Genomic DNA, 20,735 nt, shown 5'->3' with positions numbered 1-20,735 from the left:
CACCACAGCCATGTCAGCATTTGCTATTGTTTGGTTTCCTAATGATTGCCATGCTTTCTGGAATAAGTTGAAATCTTACCATTGTTTTGTTTTGGTTTGGGGTTTTTTTGTTTTGTTTTTTTTGTTTTTTTGTTTTTTTTTGGTACCTGGGGATTGAACTCAGGTCCTTGTGCTTGCAATTACCATTGTTTTAATTTGCATTATACTAATGACCAGAGATGTTGGGCATTTTTTTCATATATTTGTTGACCATTGTATTTCTTCCTCTGTGAAATGTCTGTTCATTTCTCTTGCCCATATCTTGGCTGAGTCTTTTATTTTAGGTGGTTTAATGTTTTTAAGTTCTTTGTATACTTTAAATATTAGTACTCTGAGGCAAAATTTTTCCCATTCTGTAGATTATCTCTTCATTCTACTGATTGATTTTTTTGCTTTACAGAAACTTTTTGTTGATTCTTAATTCTTTTTCTTGTACACCTGAGATTCCTACACCTATATCTTCAAGTTTCTTTTTTAACTGGGGATGTGTGTGTGTATGTGTGTGTGTGTGTGTGTGTGTGTGTATTTCTAATCAAAGATACCAAATCTCTCTGAACACCCCCTCCTGCTCTCACAAGGCAGGATGAGTCATCACAAAAGGAAAAGAAAACAAATATCAAATAGAAAGAAATCTGAAAAGTTCTTAGAAGGGATGAAGAAAAATAGATAAGGCAAAGAGGAAATGATCCCAAAGTTTACAGCAATTGCACTCAACATACCCACGATGAAAATGGGGGAATTAGGATAAAAAAAAAAAACTGGATAAGCTCATCGAAACAGTTCAAAATTTGAATGATAGATTCAACAAGGATATGGAATTGTCAATAAGATGTCTGACAGAAATACCTCAAATAGGAAAGAGTAGAGCATTCACACATAGCAGATATGCCCAATTTGAAGCCACTTGAGTGTCTGACCTTGAGGACGAAACAGTGAACTGAGATAAAGGGCTCTAAGAAGCCAAAAAGAAAATAAGAGAACAAGAGAGGACTATTGAGCAGCTACTAGATGATAGCCTGAAGACTATTCTTAAGCTAGAGAGTTAGAGAAAAACTAGAAGATAGCACAGATGTTTTTACTAACATGCTTATTAGTGAAATTATAGAAGAAAATTTTCTAAATAGAGAAAAAGTTTAAGCACATGTATGCAATGCAAGTATGAAGAACACTAAACAATTATGATGAAAGGAAAAGTTCACCAAGGTATATCCTCATTAAATTCACAGATATCCAGTTTAATCTTTTTATTATAAGGTTTGAAAGGATTTTCTTATATCCTGGGCACTAGTCCTTTGTCAGGTCTGTGTTTTGTGAACCTTTTCTCTCAGTCCGTGGCTTGATAATTTATATTCTTTAATTATATCTTTTAATGAAAAAGTTTTACATTTCACAGAATTGTAATTTATTTATTTTATGTTCAAGCTACAGATATAATTAATTTTACACAGATAGTAAATTTTAAAGAGAAAAGTTGGTCTTAAGAGACTGGGAAGTTAGTATTAATACTATTTTACATCAGATTTATAGAGGCTAGTTAATGCCAGGCCCTTTTAGATTTACTACTGTGCTTCATTATTAGATCATAATTATTTGGATTCTGGGTTAGATTAATGTTTTAAAGTAGAGGTTTTTAGTGACTACAGTTGAGCAGGAAAAAGAATGAGGGATACACTTTCTCAGACTTTAAGATTTTCTTGCTGTGAGGAGTAGACTCAGTATATGAGTCATACAGCTTTTCTGTAGAAGCAGAATTATGGAAAAAATGTAAATAAAACTGAAAAATAATTGTCCAGTGTTGGAGCAGTTTGAGCCTCATTTGGGCTGATTACAAAATAAAGCTGTGTAATAAGAAAAGTCAGATTAGTTCATAACAATACTGGTTTCTCATTTATTAAGATTTTAATATATACCAGGATTTGATAAATTGGTCCGTTAGACAAATCTGTCCTCCCAGTGCCTTTTTTTTTTTAGTAACTAAATATTTTAAATATATCTATTTTTTGTTTATGTATTACTTATGGCTACCTTGATAGTATAAAGGCTATAGAATTTTTTTTTATTGTATTGAGGATCAAATTTGGGTCCTTGTGCTTGCAAGGCAGGCAGTGGAACCACTGAGCTAAATCCCCAGCACTATAGAATATTTTTGACACACAATATATCCAATAAAGCCAAAAAAGTTTACTGTCACTTTGTAGAAAAGTTTGAAGGCTGTTGTAGTACTGTAGTAAAACACCTTGCTAGTATCATAAGACCCTGGATTCAATCCCCAGTACCACAAAAACAAAAAACCTGATACTCAGTACTTTGAAGCTGCATGCCTATGGCAAAGAGGTTTTAATGTACATTTCAAAGGTGGAGAAATAGAAGCTTTGGAATTTAGATGACTTGACCAAGGCAACAAAAGGAAGATAATAGTTAAGCTCATGTGTGAATAGTTTTATTCCACATACTTTTTCTGTTACATCATATTCTCTCCCTCAATTAAGAAAATAAATCAAATAATTATAATTATTGAGAAAATTTGTCCTGTGATGGACATTGAAAAATCGAAGTGATTGACAAGATGAATAAGCATTGTTAAAAAATGACAAGGAGTTATGGTTACTTATTCATATATAAAACAAACAAAGTAACATGATTGTGATAGAGCCTGAACCATATTTTGCAGTTGTGTATTTAATATGCAGTACTTTTGGGTTAAAGTGATTGGACACATATGTAAGTCACCATAATGTGAGATGGAAAAGGATCAGTATCAGAAGCCAGATTGAGGCTGGAGAACCTTCCACAGAAGGACACATGTGGTAGAAGAAATAACCTTTCAACTAGGTGGGTAGAATTTGGGTTCTCACAACACAGGCAGGGAAACCAATGCATGTGTGAAAAGCAGACATGTGGTTCATTGTGGCTACAGAAGACACTGCAAGAAATCTCTCTAAGGTGAAAAAGAAAAGGTTGAAACTATGTCATAGAGTCTTGAATGCCTAGTTGAGCGCTGCAATAAGTAGAGAAATCTGACACCTGGGATCACCATCCCTCTGCCTAGTACAATAGTGATTCCGGAAGTCAGGACTGTTTGTGGTGAGGGCAGGGCAGCCCAAGTTTCTGCACCCTCATCCTCATTACCCGTTTCCAGTAGTGTTTTTTTCCTGTGCAAATAATACATAGCTATAAGCCTTTTGAGTTTATATGTTAATGTTTAATAAAAATCACCTAAATGATCATGAGAGAAGGAAAGATGAATTGAGTTAACTGGAATTCACTTGAGGATGATGTGAGAATTAGCTGCTGAATTCATTATCAATTATTTTTCATTTTAGCAAATCCCAGCATTACTGATATACACTATGATAAGTATAAAAAAAAAAAGGTTATAGAGTAGAAAGGCTAATTAATAAAACATCTTTTTTCTGAGAGGAAAAAAACTAACAAATAATCAAGCAACCTCCTTTGTGAATTGGTTTTAAGATACAGGTTTTTAATTAAAATTATCTCAGTTTTGTTCTATGTTAATAAAGAGTTTTAAATTGTGACTAACATGTGGGGCATTACAAACTTTGATTACTTAAGGGCACTTGATACAAAATAACATTTGATTTATTCATTTTTGCTCATTTATTCAATCACTCAAGGGAGAGTTTTTGAGAGCCTACTAAATGTGAGAAAAATAAAGCTGAATAAGACAAATGCCCTACCCTCAAGTAACTCAGGAACCCCTTAGTAAAGAGGATGTATAAACAAATATTAGTAAGGCAAAGAAGAAAAGTAAAAGTGATGAACATATATTATGTGTCGTGGAAAAGGGAATTATTTTCCACACTAGGTGAGGCAGTCATTGCAGAATACGGAGCCAGGCCACTCACTTTGACATGTGGGAGACCAAGTTTATCTCGCAGAAGCATGGAGAAATACAAAGGGAGATTTAGAGAGGAGAGTCTTGGTGAATTAAAGGGCAAGCAGCTGGGATCTGGTGAAGCAGATAAGAAATTAGGGGAAGATGGTGGCAATATTGTTGAAACCATGGGATGGGGTATGGAGCTGGAAGAGAGGAATATCAATGTCAGAGCTAAGGGGGTACCACTGGCAACTGAGTCTCAGGAGAGAACCATGAGTAATGGGAAGGCAGCTCTAAAGACGAGGCAGATGGAATGTGTATTAAAGGAGCAGAAATAGGACACAAGGAATCTCTTGTGCCAGGAGGGGCTAGGGAATGAGACATGTTTATGCGTCATGATGGAGGTGAGAGACTAGAGTCTGTGCTCCTGACAGAAAGCTGGCACTCTGGGAAAAGTAAGAGCTTGCTTACTCTCCCACCTTGCAGTTCTTCTTCTGGATATTTACCTCAAAAAAGTGTTGTGCAGATCTATATGGAGGTTTGTACAGGGTTGCTTATTTCAAAAACATTTATAGTTTCAAGAATTGGAAAGTAACTCTGTAGGATGTCCGCTCATTGGATAGTGGATAGAGAAAATATACAGAGGAGCAATGTCAGCAATTAGAAACCATATGCAGCAATAAAGAGGGATCTGAAAGTACAGTGTTTGAAATTTTAAAAAATAGGAAGTATAATTACATTTACTTGCAATTTAGTGCTTATACACAAAACAATATTCAGTTCTTCATAATGAAACATATTCTGTCCTAAAATACCCTCACCATGTAAAATCAAGCAATACAAATTACAGTGCTTGTGAAAAAAATGGTTTGGGGGAGCAACATTCAAACAATTTGTCCAGGATACTAAAAGGTTGACATCTAATGAAAAGTGTAGTACAATTATACATAATTGAAATGGCTACAAATATCTACGTATTATAATGTGTACATACTACAATTTGTATATTGGAAAATATAAAATCTATCTTCGTCAAAGCTGACATGGGTAGATTTGCTGCTTGTCGTACTGTGAGGTGGTGGATCAGAGCTTATCTGAAACTAGGTAGAAAGTCAATGCCACGTGAGGCTGTATCTGGTTCATAAGGTGCACAGTGAATCAAGGGAGCTGGCAGAAGTTTAAGGCAAGAATGTTTTGTTTGTTGTGTGTGTGTGCATGTGCATGGATGTGCATTTTGTGTATTCACATAGGGCTATACTCAGAGGAGTGCAATTTTCTGCACTCACCTAGTATTTCCCCTGGACAGAATTGCACATAATGCAAAATTGTTACACATATGCTCATATTGTTTCCTCTTTGAGATCACTGGAACAGATTCATGATTATGAAACAAAATAATGCAGCAGAAATTACTTTTAGTGCACATGATGCAAACAAGAGTTGGGCATTACCAAAACAGAAAATTGATAAATACACAAAATAAAGGATGGACCTTTAGGAACCAATGACAACTGTGGATAACATTTACAAAGGGAGATCTGTCATTAATTAATAAGGAAAGACATTGGGGCGAAGGAAAGAATTTGTCTAGAGTGAATATTTCAGAGAAGAAACCTTAAGAAATCCCAAGGTGCCAGAAAGTTGCTTTCATCTGTGTTGAAAACTTAAGAAGTAAGTTTATGAAAAAATAAAAGAGAGAGGGTTGCAGAGACCTGAAATCCAAGTAGTAACAGGAAGAATGACGTTGGAGATGGATGAACAATGCTGCAATGACGCACGAATCTCAGCCACGTGATTGTATAGAATGAGAGTCAGAAAGACAAGGTGGATTAAAAGCAAAAAATCAACACAGATAAGAGGTGACAATAAATAGGAAGTTGATCTGTAAATCAGCTAAAGACACTAGTGTGAGTAAGCACCCACATGTTTTTTGCATGTGTTCTAAGTGGCAATACTCATATATCCTCAATATATAGCTCGCTGAAAAGAGCAAGCAGATTATACAGCCCAAAAATCATCAATGCTGGAGGCTTCAGAGAAAACCCCATAATTTAGTGACTGCCACTCAGCTTGATCACAGAACATAGAGGGATGTTGTGGAGAAATGCAGAAACTGTAAAACAGAGATGTGGAAAGTAATCTGCAGAGGAAATAAAAACTGTGAATCCAAAGACAAAATTGAGAAACCAGCCTCCTGATGGTAATGAACAATAAGACAGTTGATGGTGAGGATGAATCACTTTTACATAGATGAATATTCACTGAGATAATATGACTTAAAATATGCTTTCTGGAGATGGAAAAATACTGCAGTTGGCTCAGACAAGCTAACGTTTCCCTTTTGGAATGATGTGGACTGGATTACAACATAGAAATATGTGCTCCACAATAAAACTGGAGCATTTTTACTAATGGCTGAAGTTAAAGCTATGAGGACAAAAATAATAGAGGCAGGGAAATGAGGAGAGAAAGCACCTTTAAGGGCTGGGTGACGTGGTATAGGTGTTATACATTCGCCCATCGAGTTAACACAATTATCTGAGTAACCTCACTCTCAGCTGGAATCCTGCTTGCCTTCCAAAACCTAGTAACACTGCTTTTAGATTCCCTTAACCAATTGCTTACTTGGGCCTGTGAGTATCCAGGGCTTGCCTTAATACATTCAGTGTTCTGTCTTCATGACCACCTGAATGTTTGGGTACTTACTCTGTCCTAGTTCATTTTTGTTGACTTCTACTTGGAACCTAGGCTCTTAGGATTCTATAAAGGAAATACTCTAACAAATGTCTCTATGTCTATCAGGCTCTTCTTGTTATTTACTAATAAAACAAACATTTCTCTCAAAGTGATACAGCATTTTCACATGGAATATTAGGAAGCCTCACTTTTACAATGGCTTGAAATCCACAATACTGAAGATGTTCACAGATTTTAATCCCAGTTGGTTTTCGTGGTTTTCTGTCAGACTGTCTTTTCTTGCCTTCCCCAGCTTGGCTTTTCAGTTCTTTTCTTTCCTGGTGCACTTTGAATTCAGTTGTCTGAATAAAAAGCATCGTGTATCTCTTATGTAAAGCCATCGTGCCAATCAGCTAATGTAAGAGCATATCATGGTGCTTTTATTTCATATACACAGTCCCTTTTCTAATAGGCATTTTGGCTGTCAGATTGATAAATTCCTTCAGTTTTGTTCCAAGCATTTCTATGGATGGCAATGGAAGTTCAGCTAGGTTAAATGACATGTGCAAGAGCTCACAAAGCTACCTAGGAAGATGAAGCAATACTCACAAGCTACTTTATTTTAACAGAAAGTAGAAGCCTCCTTGTAGTGTTCCTGGTCAAACAGGCTCTGTGCCTGGCAGGTCCTCCCATTGGTTCACTCCCAGCGCTGACATAGTTCAGTTTTCTTGTATTTACAGACAAAAAAAGACAGAAACTTAAAGAATGTAGAACAACTTTGCAAGGTCAAGCAGCTAGCAGGAGACCTCTGTGCATCTTCTGGGTAATAAAGATAGGAAGAGAAGGAAGGAAAATACAAATATTTGAAAAGGGGTCACGCGCTGTAAATAGCATTTGGGGACTGAAGGACCAGGGACATGTTCTTTTCACTTGCTCTAAGAGGATGCAGCACCATTTGCATTTTTAGTGTCTTTCTAGTTCATGAAATTAAAGCATTTTTCTGTTTCCCACTTTCTGTTCTTCACATTTTTGGCTACTGAGAAGTCCAGTGTTTTAGTTTATGGAAGGTAGCAACAAAGAGGAAGCTTTGTCTCTGAGCTGGGGGGACTGCCCTCTCATTTTCCGCGAAAGGCTAGCACTGTGAGGGCAGATTCAGACTTGCCTGACAGAAAGGGCTTCGTTGTCATCAGCCCTCTCTCTGCATGTGCAAGGGAAGTGTGGAGTGAGAAGCTACCATCTGCAGAAATTACTTATACGTTGGGAAAAGATTATTTACATGTTCTCTTCTTCAGAGATTGGCACTTTCGGAAGTCTATGATGGGTTTGGGTTAGGCTGAAAAGTGAAATATGAATACACTATCCCAGTGTCCTGGCAGGAGCCCCATATAAGGCTTTCCATTGCTCTGCCCAGCCCACCTTTCTGTCCTAGCAGTGTCTCAGTGTCCTTTCTCAAGGCCAAACCACACAATAGATATTCTTTTCCCCTCTCATGTTTTCCCAGTGCTGTAGAAGGCAACATAGTCGGCCCATTCCATGGGGCCCCAGTACCCTGGCTCAGAGGAACTTTTCTATTTAGTGAATGTATGGAGAGGTCCTTATTTTAGGAATAAGAAGACAGTCTTTAGGTTCAAATTCTAGCTTTGCTGCTTCTTACCCATTTAAATTTGGGCAAACTTCTTGTGTCTTAGTTTTCTCATCTATAAAGTAGATGATGGTAGTATCTACCTCACCGGGCTAACATAAAAGATTAAATTCATGTTTACAAAGCCTGTGTAATAGCACATAGCATATAGCAAGTGTCCTCAAAGTAGAGCAGTTAGAACATAATATAATATGCCACCTCTAGGGACAAGTAGACCTGTGTGGCAGATGTGAGAACTCTATGCAGTGCTGTGAATCCGAATTTGATTTCCATTTTCAGCTCTACTACTTCTTCCTTCCCTTTCCTGGTATGTGTATTATTATTTTGGCCAAGTTGAAATGGTGCTTTATTGCAAACTTCATGAATGAAGGATTGTCTCTTTGTATCTTCTTATTTTTCCATAGGGAAAAATACTCCAGAACTGCACAAATAGCTGAAGCCTTTAGAGTAGTTGGCTGTCTACACTACAGTTTCACTGTTAGGAAAGTAAGTGAAGAAGGAATTATGCATCTGACTATTGCTTTTTCGTCTCTGACCTCTTTTCTTTGAGAGAAGGGAGTACCTTCCCTCGACTGAGCTCCATCACAAGCAAAGAAGTGATCTGGTTAGAAACACAGAAGACAACTGTGTCAGCTCCAGAGATGTACCTTTTCCACTCTTCCTCCTGTTGCCTGTGGTGGTTTCAAATTAGGGTAGATCAAGGTCATTCAAAAGGCTTTTATAACTCATCCAGGACCAGTGAGGTGGAACTTAGTGGTTTTGGGAAAGGTTCAAGTTGTTTTCAGGAAACTTGAGGCAAAAAAGATCTGGAGCTGCTCAGAGCTGCCTAATTTCCCTAGGGAAGCTTCTGGCAAGTGTTGCACCCTGGACAAAACCCAATAGCTGAGGTAGTTTGGCATAGCTCATCTTCATGGCCAAAATGAAATGTGCTTAACTGGAGATAAACTCATTGCCAGACCCATCCACACTGGAAAAGAATAATGAAAATTTACAGTAAGTGACTTTGTGTCAAAGTGCTGCTTTTGCAAATAGAGACAAAAAAAATTTCAGAACAAGAAAGAAAAACCATTATCATTAACAGCCATAGCACAGTTTTTAAAGACCAGGTACAGAATTTTGTAGATTATATGCAGAATTTTTCATTATGAGACATGATCAAAACCAATAGTGAATATTTGAATACTTAACAATTTTTTTTACTATTGTGCAAGAGAAACTGGCATTAATGCCCCTCAAGCTACTCACCCTCACTTTAAGTACATTTATTTATCATTCTTGACACTTTCTGAAGCAGTTCTAAAAACTGTCTTTTGTGTCCTTAGCAGTGCCGTTGTGGTAGCTGCCTCAATGTTTTGAGTTGATGCAAAGTGTTTACCTTTCATAGTCATTTTGACTTTGTGGAAGAGCCATAAGTTGTATTATGCCGTATCTGTGGAATAAGGTATATGAAGACACAACATAATGCTTTTGTGAGCCTACATTTCCATTGAATGGCACTTGAAAGAAGCATTCACTGTCATTTTAATCACATCTCATGAAGACCCGTAGAAAAGGGAACTTCCAGAACTGCTTCATAGAGGCAAGAGCTATCATTAAGTGTGTTCAAAGGAAAGGGAAGCTTTTCAATGGAAATAATGGTAAGGTGTCTTTTATTGTAAGAAAGTTTTAAAAGTTTAAACATTCCCCAGAAGTAGTGGCACATACTTGTCATTTCAGCCCTTGGGAGGCTGAGGCAGGAGGATCACTGAGTTCAAGGCCAGCCTGGGCTACACAGTAAGTTTTTCAGGTCCAGCCCAAACTATATGGTGAGACCCTGTCTCAAACAAACAAATTAACATCCACCATAGTACGTGGGTCAAACTATGCATAGTTGAAGAATACGATTGTGTGTGTTCATACATGTGTGGTGTGTGCATATTTATATTTTAACTTACAGAAAAATATATTTTTATCCGAACTCAAACAAATGCAAAATGTTAAGTTTACTGATGGATTCACCCCTTCTGAACTCCCCTCATCCATTTGTCCTAACATGATGTAGATATTCATGGCTCTGACCACACTTTGATTCCCGAACATTCCAAAACTAATGTGGAAAGTGCATAGCTTTAAAGTCACATGGAAGTACATTCAAATTCTGGCTCCTTCATTCCTTTAATGTGTGACCAAGACAAGTTAATCAGCATCTGGCAACATTAGATTTTTCAGCTGTAATCAGTAGGGGGTAATTAAAACATCATCACTCAGAGAAGCTGTGAAAAGTAAATAAGAAAATATCACCTAAACTACATAATGCAGTTCCTTTCTGCTAGTAAGATTTTATAAATATTTGGTGCATTTATAATTTATGGTGGAGCAGACTTGCTGGAATAGTGGCAATAGCCTGTCTGTTCTAGGTAAGAGACATCAGAAAGTTCCCAGCATCCATCAGGTGGCACACAATGTTTCATTTTAACCCAGAAAGCAAAGTACCCCCAAGGCATACGAACTTCCTTAAGGGCTGCTGCCTTAACTACTTTACATTTTGTCCTACAAAAGACCTTCATAAACTGGAAAGTCAGGGAATACTTGGGTGAAAAAAATAAGTACAAATGAATAAGCCTGGATCCTCAACTAACAAGGTATTGTTATTATATTTCCTGCTCTCCATTGAGGAAGAAAACAAACAATGAAATAATGATAGTCTGGTATTTAAATTTAAAGGAATTAAATTGTCCATGAGCACGTGCATTGAATGTACTTAGAAATGATGTTTTTTACAGGGTATATGTTTTATTTCATTAAATTATGAACTTTAAATCCTAATTTAGGGCCTTGACAGGAATTTTAATGAATTGTGTGGTTTTCATTGGATATCCTGCGCAAATATATCAAGAGATTTCCAAATTTGAGTTGTGATTTAGTCTATCAGTTCTGTACCAGATACTACACCTCTGAATTCTAAGACCATCACCATCCCAACATATCATATGGAAAGTTCATTTCAGAAAACCAATGAAAGGACATGATTTTAGAATGAACTAAAATAATTAGGTAGAATCCCTTTATTGGGGGGGTTGAAATTTATATTAAGATTCAGGTTCTACAGTTTCATATAAAATTTACAGTGAATACATTTCAGGGACACTGAGAAGCCTTGTAAAGTTACTTTCTGAGGATCAGTTGAGAAAAAGGGTTATAATATAGATTAGTAGATGAACTGCTATCAGATACTGAAGAGGCTATTGTGTAAATGTTGGATTAGGCCTCTTTTATCTAGACCTTGAAGAAGGAAGCAGAATGTAGAATGAAAAGGATAAATGGATTTTGATGTAATGAAGAAAAATATGCTGAATTCTATCCTAATATTGAAGAGTTACAGCTAAATGAATACCATTGTTATAGGTGTGGAGAGAAAAGTTGGCCATTCATTGATGAACACAGAACAAATTTAATGGTAGAACTGTATTGACAGGTAGAAGAGACATTTCAAGGTAAATTTCGAGACAGCAGTTTTATTCTATAATTTTATGTGGGTGGAGAGTACTTCAAGTTTCATCATCAAAAGCTTTTTTTATTTAGCTAAAAGTACACCTTGTAAATCTCTGCTAGGTATTGTGTCAATACAGGTATTATCCCATTCTCAGGAATAGTAGTATATAAGACATTTCTGCAAGTTTATTGCTTTCAGTCCTTTTATTTCTCATAACAATTCTAATGCACAGGTGTTATTTTTCTCATTATTAGATGATAAAACTTACATTTAAAGAGGTTAAGTAACATGTTCAAAAATCATACTGCCAATTAATAACATAATTAACTATTCTAAACAATTCATCTCATTTCATACTTTTTGAAAGATCTACAAATTAGAGTGATTTATTTTTAGTGATACTGGGGTACTAAACACAGGTCTTACATCCCTTTTTTGTTTTGAGGCAAGGTCTTGCTTAGTGTCTAAGTTGTGCAGGTTGGGCTTTGGGGTTATAATCCTTCTGCCTCAGCCTCCTGGAGGGCTGGGATTACAGGTGTGTGCCCCTGTGCCTAAATTTAAAATGATCTTTTTAAGAAAGTGCTTCAGTTTAGAATCTTAACAGTCAAAGATATTTGCTGTAGAAAACTGAAGAAAAGTAAAAATAGTAAAACAGAATAACATACAAAGCTCCATTTCTGTAAAATTACTCTATTGTTGGGTATATACATGTTTTATGATATTTTATGCATTTATCTCATGAACTACATGAACATATACTTGAAAATAAATACATAAGTATCTTACACACAAACACACATAATTTTTAAAATGAGTCCAACAGCTATGTTGCACTCTTTGCTTTCACCAGGAAATACAATGTTGTGAGGATAGTCTAGTATTACTAAATATTCTTTTAAAGCACAAACTTTGTTTTACCTAAAGTGATACCGAGAGGACATAAACTAACATTTGTTTCATGGACATAAACATTTGACATGATAATAAAATGACTCCCCTGAAACACTGAGACTTGTGTTCAGTCACAGGAGGGCAGAAAGCAGAGTTAGAGCAGCCCTACGCCAGTCCCGGTTTCCCACTGCAAACGTCCCCTCCTGATCCAGCCTGGGTCCGACATGAACCTTGCTCTGCCTCCCTAAAACTTTTAGCTCATTTTGTCTCTCGACCTTGCCAAATCAATTCCAGCCTCGCATACTGGCTCTTGACATCTCTGGGACTCAGACGGCTTTCCCTAGACGTTCATTTAGATCTCCTCTCCCGCAGCTCCTCCTCGGGGAGGTCTTTCCTGACTTGCTTATGCCAGGTAACCCTGCCTTTCTTTTCCTCACTTTAACATTACCCTTGCTTCATCCTGTTTGTACTTCTGTACCCTGCTTCCTGTGCATGCAAACGTTTCATGTATATTTTCCTTTTCATCTATTACATACAGAAGAAGTGTCCTGCTTTCTTCTGGTCTACAGTGCCTGGCACAGAATGGACACCTGACTTGCTCCTTGCTGGAAAATATATTCCATTGTATTTTCAGTGAATTAGGAGCTCATAAGAGGTTTAAACTGTCTTTTAAACTTTTTTAAGGTGTGATATATGATAGGTCATTTAAGAGGCTTGAAGTTTAGCACAAGTGTGGGGTTTTCTTTTGTAATGAAGTTTTTCTGGGAAGAACAAAATCTAAAGATCATTCTGAAATAAGACTAGGCAGGAAAGTCCAGATTGCTCATAAAATAGGCCTGAATAGAGAATTGGGAGTGTGAGATAAAGTTAAATGAGATAAAAGAGAAATGGGAAGAGGCACTTCACAGTGGCACCTAATAGGTAAACATGGGAAAAATTAAAAAGCAAGGTATAGAGGCTGACACTTCCTATGCACTTTCATAACCTACAAAGTAAAAATATTTTCAAGGGTCCAGCATAAAACAGAACAATCTTATTTTTAATCTGAAAAATAATGGTAAAGTAATTAATTATCTAGGTGGATAAGTTCCAGATACAAGTTTCAGAAGTATTCTTGTCGGCTTGCATTTTTAAAATCTCATAAAAGTAATGCAATCAAATTGTGATTTTTGAAGAGAATTACCGATCAGCAGTACAGTCTCGATAAGGCGATATGTATTTCCTAAGGAAGACACTTCTCTGAAGGTGATTACATAGTTACTGCCTCACCACGTAGTACAATTGATAGTAGTATTTAAATTTAGCGGACTTTGGGGTATAACAGATTAATCCACAGTGTGCCTTAGAGCAGGAACCTCCACCTCTGGGATTGCAACCCACATCTGTAATTAGACTAATGTGAGATGAGCGGGGCTGGAAGACCTCCTCTTTAAGGATACAGTAAAAACCGACATGTCAACAACATGACCCTGCTTGTAAAATTAGGTTTAACAGTTCCCATCCTCCTAAAAGTGAGGCAAAAGGGCATTCAAAGGGAGCCCGCATTTCCTACAGGCATCTTCTTCTAGTGTTTATTTCATCATTCTGAGCTTTCTTTTCCCATAGTAGCTCCACCAAAGATCTTGTAAATCTGCTAACATATGGTACATAGGAAACACTGCATTAATAGGGCATTTCTATTGGTCTTCTATGACATAGATTAATTCTGGGATACTTTAATAGACAGGGTGGCGAGCATAAGAAGAGCAGACTTATTCACATACGTAGTTGAAAAGAAGTGAACATTTCCCAGCTCCATGAGGAAAACTGAGAGTGAAAGAAAGAAGGAAGGGGAACCTAAAGAGGCTGGCAGCTTGCTCAGAGAAGATGATCTAAAAACAGGTCATCTTGTCCTCCATCAGGATCAGACTAAAGGAAGAAATTATCATCTTGTAGTGCCAGAAGAGAGCTAACAAGGGGTGGAACAGGATTTTATTCTTTTACCCTGATTCCCTAGTAAATAGAGCAAGCATACTGCAAACACAGAATCCTTAGTTCATAGCTTAGAATATATTTTCTTTTTGTTATTTATATGATTTTTGTACAGTTATTTAAACTCCTTGGATGTTAATCTCCTTATCCATATAGAAAAGGCAGGCAGACCACCTTGGAAGGTCATCATCATGTAGAATCAATCAGGTGAGGTATGTGAAGAAGCTGGCACAATGCCTGGAATACTCAGGAGCACATGCCATGCAACATCACTAAGGGGCCCTCTTTACTTCTGCATGGGACACATTTTAAGCACCCCTTAAGGTCGTGCCCACACTGTTTCTTCTCACTGATACCTTGGAATTGTAGCATTATGAACTGGGTGGTCTACTCTGTACCATCTCTTAAGGAATCCAGTTTCTTTTTTCTTTTATTGAGTTTATTGGTACATTTTAGGTATACAGTACAGTTGCATTCATCATTGGGATCTTGTTCCTTTGCATGACAGGTTTTGGTTCTCAATTTTTTCCCCTTGTCCCTGCCCTCCCTTCACACCCTCCTATCCTCCCCATTTACAAACATTTTATTTCCATTTTTTCATTGTCATATTGTTTTTCTTTTCCCTTATTACTTTTCCTCTACCCTTCCAATTTTCCCCATACCTTTAGCCCTTTTCTTTCTATTTCACATGGTCAATTATCTCATTAGGATCTTATGTGCTATTATAGCTTTTCACACCAGAGAAACTATTCAGTATTTACATACATGTGACTTATTTATTTCACTTAGGAGCATATCCTCAATATGTAGCCATTTTCCTATGAATGAATCTAATTTCTCATTCTCTATGGCTGAGTAGTATTCCATTTTATGGAAAAACCACATCTTCTTTATCCAATTTCCAACTAATGGACAAATGGGCTGTTTCTAAGATTGAGCTATTACAAACTGGGCTGCTATAAACATGGTTTGCATATATCACTGTGGTATGATTCCTTTAGTTCTTTTGGGAAGATACCCAGCAGAGGGATAGCTGGGTCAAATGGAACCTCTAGTCCAAGCTCTTTGAGGTATCTCCATATTGATTTCCATAGTGGTTGCACTAGTCTGCACTCCTACCAACAATGGAGAAGGGTTCCTTTCTCCCCACAACCCCGCCAACATTTGTTATTGTGTGATTTCTTGATAGCAGCCATTCTTTGTGGGGTGAGGTGGAATCTCAGTGTCGTTTTCATCTGCATCTCTCGAATGACCAGTAATGTGAAACATTTTTTCATATATTTACTTGCTGCTTTTACTTCTTTGTCTGAGAAATGTCTGTTCATTTCAGATGCCCATTTTTAAATTGGGTCTTTATATTGGGAGGGCTGATTGTTTTGAGTTCTTTATATAGTCTAGATAGTAGTCTAGGAATCCAGTTTGAGAATTCACATCAAGCAGACCTGCCATGACTTTCTCTCAAACAAAGGCTAGCTAGTAACATTGGAAATGAACAACGTGGGGTGAGATAGGCCCTGGGCCAATGGTATGTATCATTACTTTCATTTCAGATTGGTCTCCCTTCACAAAGCTAGACTATCTGTGACTCTTTGGGAAGCATTCTCAGATGGCTTCCATGATTTCTCCACCCGAGCTGGATCAGATGATTCTCTTTGGTGTTATCATGTCCCACCATGTTGCTCCCATGGTCTCTTGACACCTGCCACATTGTGTCTTCTGTTATTTCCAGTGACTCTGCCACAATACTGGAAATTCCTTGAATTTGGTTATCCCCAGATACTTAACTGTTACTTCAATGTCTGGAAGAATTTTTGCTCCATGTGTGCTTGTGAGATGAATAAGCACACACCATATTGTGCACAAACACATTGTGGCCCCACTTTGAGGAAGCTACTGAGTCCTTCTGAAGCTCAATGTCCTCATCTACAAAATGAGAGAAAAAGCACACCCAGCAAACATCTAAGTCTACATAAAAGGCCTGGGCCAGAAGATCACTCAATAAATTTAACAAGAGTTCATTCCTATTATTCAAAGGATATAATCAGATATAATCAAGAACAACAAAGTATGTGATTATTGAAAAGGTATTAGAATTTAGGTAAAATATAATATTCCAGGACACCCTTAAAAATCTGCAGGTTTGTGTCTCCACATGCCATTTGCCATTTTTTTATCACAGGAATCTCTTCCTCTTTCCTCTGTGTACTCTATCCTAAAAATTCTTGTGTTCTGTCTAACACATAAAAATACATTGTTTAATGAAAATCCATACTGACATCAGGTTCTTTAGATAAGGTCCATGTGCCTAAGCATTCTGATTTAATGATGACTGTGTATACTCTTTTCTAAAATTTAGCAGAGCTTGTCATCACCTTAAATTTCCTAAAATCTGGACAGTAGCAGTTAGATTTTTATCAACACTGAGTATTTGAGTATTGATCTTAGATATCAGTGGTCTCGATCCATTTCGGTACTAAAGCCCAGTTTCATGAATAAAATTTTCCACAGGCTGGAGCAACAGAGAATAGCTTTGGATTGATTATAGCACATTACATTTATTATGCACTTTATTTCTTTTAACATAACTTTGTAATGCATAATGAAATACTTCTACAACTCTCCATAATGTAGGCTCAGTGGGAACCCTGAGTTAGTTTTCCTGCAACTACATGGTTCCATCTAGGGGTAATGGGAGATAGTGGTACACAAAGTATGTTGCTTATAACCAGTCTGTTTGGCAATCTCAATTTTGTTGCTGTCACTGAAGAAAATATTACTTCACAAAGATGTTGGAAATGGAAACAGGTTTTTCATTGCTTGCTTGTTTTCTTTCTTGCTTTCTTTCTTTTTTCTTTCTTTCTTTCTTTTTTATAATCTCTGACATTTTTCCTTGACTTATTCCAGAATGCATGAAGATTTGAAGTTGTCTCAAATGTACTTTTAAGGCCACCATCATTTGTAGTGTCAAACAGTTAATCCTCTTTTATCAGTGACAAGGCCTATGCACCTGGCTTACTCACAAATGAGTTGCAGATCCATTCTTTCCCTGGCTGGGTGTCATTTTTTGGTTGAGAAGTAATACTTAAACTATGAAGGCTGAGATATGTGCGAAACAACAGCTAAGAGAAAGATGGGCCTGACTCGATCCCATTAAAAAAAATTTCTTCTAGTGTTTGAATCATATCAAAAATCTCAGTGTTCAGTGCTTGCTCCCATAATTTGTTTGGCTTTGAATGCATCTAGTTTATCTTCTGATCTGAACCCAGTTGTTCTCCACTGAAGTAACAGATTCAATTAGTTCAGGAGGTTGGATATGTCACAATAGCAAGTAAGTATTTCGACCCATTCTGTGTCTCTGAAATGCTCTGCTGGGGGCGAAGGATTTTTCTAAAAGAAATCTCTGTAGTGACTCTAATTTACTTAGTATCTTCTGTACACGTGAGAAGATTTGTTTGCCATGCAACCATCTCCTCACAGAGCTGTATGAGCAGATATAACTAAGGGGGCGTTCTTTAATGTAGCTATAGTTTTGAATAATATAATATAATATAATGTAAAATGTTAAGTTCAGATGACACTTGTTGGCCAGCCAACATTTGTCTTTGGATGGCAAAATACATAGATAGCTTCACACTCAAAGTGGCATCTTTGATCCAAGTCATGAAACCCCAGAGCCACCCAGTCATGCAGCCACTTTGTCCAATATATACTGACTCACAATGACAGTTCAGTTTTCCTGATATGAAATCATTCCAAGCCTTGAACAGTTCTGCAGCTGTGGTATTGGCTGTCAAGAAATGTAGGCATAACACATTCTAATGCCCATCCTTCTAAAAATATATCACACAAAAGCAAGCATTGTTGTCCTGAGGTCATAGAAGTGTGAACTCCACTATATACTGCACATAGAAGAATATTGGGTGCATGTTCCTTATGAAAATATAATGCCTGATGATCTGAGAGAGAGCTGAGACAGTGATGCTAGCACTGAGGAACAGCTGCAAGTACAGATTCATATTAGCAGAGAGGTTTGAATGCACAGAGACTACGCTAAATCAGTTGCTTACAGAATCATGTAAAAATCCTATCAGTGAGTGCCAAGTAATAAGCCATATCTTGTGGCAAGCTTGTAGCTTTATTCACCCGGGTTACCTAACATAGTGGTGACTCATTAATTCTCTCTAATCTTCAATTTGTCTCATTATGATGTTAGACAAAAAAGGAATACATGATACCTTTTGAACTGCAGCCTCTCCTAAAAGTTCATGACAAATGTACTTAGCAGTGGATATCATGGACTCTTCATCCATAAGAAAGGACATCTCAGCTTTAACAATGTAATTACTTACTAAGAATGATGCTCACCTGTAGACATATTTTATGAAGTGGTGTCCTGCAGTACTTATGCCTGGTGATCTTAATCTCTGTTTGCCTCCTCACTGGATCTTTCCTCTTTTTCAATGATGTTCTCCAGTGATGTTTATTTTTACTCATTTTGGGAGGGTGAGCTTGTGGGCCTACCAAAACTATGGGATGGAAGAAAAGGACACAGATGAAAATAGTAAATAAAATAATGGGCAGGCCATGTACAGACTGAAGTGTCAGATTCTGATTTAGACCTGCCACTCAATGTAGCTGTAAAAATAAAGTACATCAGTTCCCTTGCCACTGCAAAGATTACTGTAAGATATGGCTTATTACTTGGCATTCACTGATAGCATTTTGATATGACTCTGTAAGCAATTGGTTTGTCATAGCCTCTGTGCATTCAAACCTCTCTGCTAATAGTAATCTGTATTTGCATCATTCCTCAATGCTAGCATCACTGTCTTAGCTCTACTTCAGATCATTAACAGTAGATACTCATAAAGAGCATGCACCCAAGATCCTTCACATGTGAAGTACACAGTAGAGTTCACATTCCTATGAAAATTGAATGCCACAGCTGATCTTACAGGAGGTGGAGTTCAGGCAGGAGACCAGGATGGGACCTGCTGTAAATACACAGCTTTGTTGATGAAAGCTTTGTCATGAGCCCACTTTCATCTGGGAAGTCTGGTTTCTAACAGGCCATGGAGGTTCATGGCCCAGTGACTAACTGCTGGTATAGAATATGTAGTACTAGGCAATATAATAAGACATTAACATCCACATGGCCCTGTTGAATACTCTTGATGTTCAATGGCTTAAAGCAGTGTCCCATTCAATATGCTAAGAAAAACTTCTCATGGCAGTGTTCTTGACATGTTCCTAAAATGTTCTTTGTAGCCATGAATGAAATATTTTAAGGACACCGGTTGGGAAACTTTCACTATGACAGATTTGTGGTTCCATTCTTATAAATCATAGCTAAATAAGACATATGTTCTGCTTTCATGGAACAGGTAAATTAGTAATGAAGAAATAGAGAAAAATTTAAATGCATTATTTAAAATATTGGGTTAACCACTGCCTGCCTTAAAAAAGCAAAGTCCCAATTTCAACCCCCAGTACCAAAAAAAAAAAAAAAGGTTAAATATTTTAATTGGAGTAAATAGAGTGTTGGTAATAACAACATAGAAATGAAATGAAAGATTGGCAAAAATTTTAAAACAGTAATAGCCGGAATAAAATTTATTTAAACAATGGCTCTAATTGTAACTTCCAAATGTGATCTTTGTAAGTATCAAAAGGAATTTTTAAACTCAATGTATGCAGTTACTTTGGCCCACGGAGTTAATTAAATACCCGGAGTAAATACTTAATATGGGATTCAGAAATAGTATTATAAAACCCTTTTAATTATAATTATTGATTAACAATTTTCTAGGTGAAAACAGTAAAGAAGAAAAGGGCACAGAGGGCATTGTATGGGACAGGAAATAAGAACAAAGGCACAACACTTTATAAGAGCATGATGTGTATGAGGCCACCATGAACTGTTATAATGGGTAGATATAATCAAGTTAGGCATGATGGAAATTGAGTGTGGGCAGGCTGGAAAAGCCCAGGTGTGTCCATCCAGCAAACCTGGATTTTATAGTATTTGAGGAATTACAGTTTTAAGGAAGGGAGTGACTGAGAATTATTTTGAGAAATAATATTCAGCCACCTTGCCGATTTATTTGAGAAGTTCAAGACACAAAGCAAAGAGAACAGCTAGAGGACTCTTACAATGGGATAGGTGAAGGCCTGGACTTAAGGCTGGCAGGGAGGAAGAGGGGGAG

This window comes from Fukomys damarensis, unplaced genomic scaffold, assembly GCF_012274545.1.
Source record: "Fukomys damarensis isolate Sample0158 unplaced genomic scaffold, DMR_v1.0_HiC HiC_scaffold_16, whole genome shotgun sequence".
In the NCBI taxonomy this organism is placed as follows: Eukaryota; Metazoa; Chordata; class Mammalia; order Rodentia; family Bathyergidae; genus Fukomys; species Fukomys damarensis.
Note: the sequence above shows the minus strand (reverse complement) of the source record.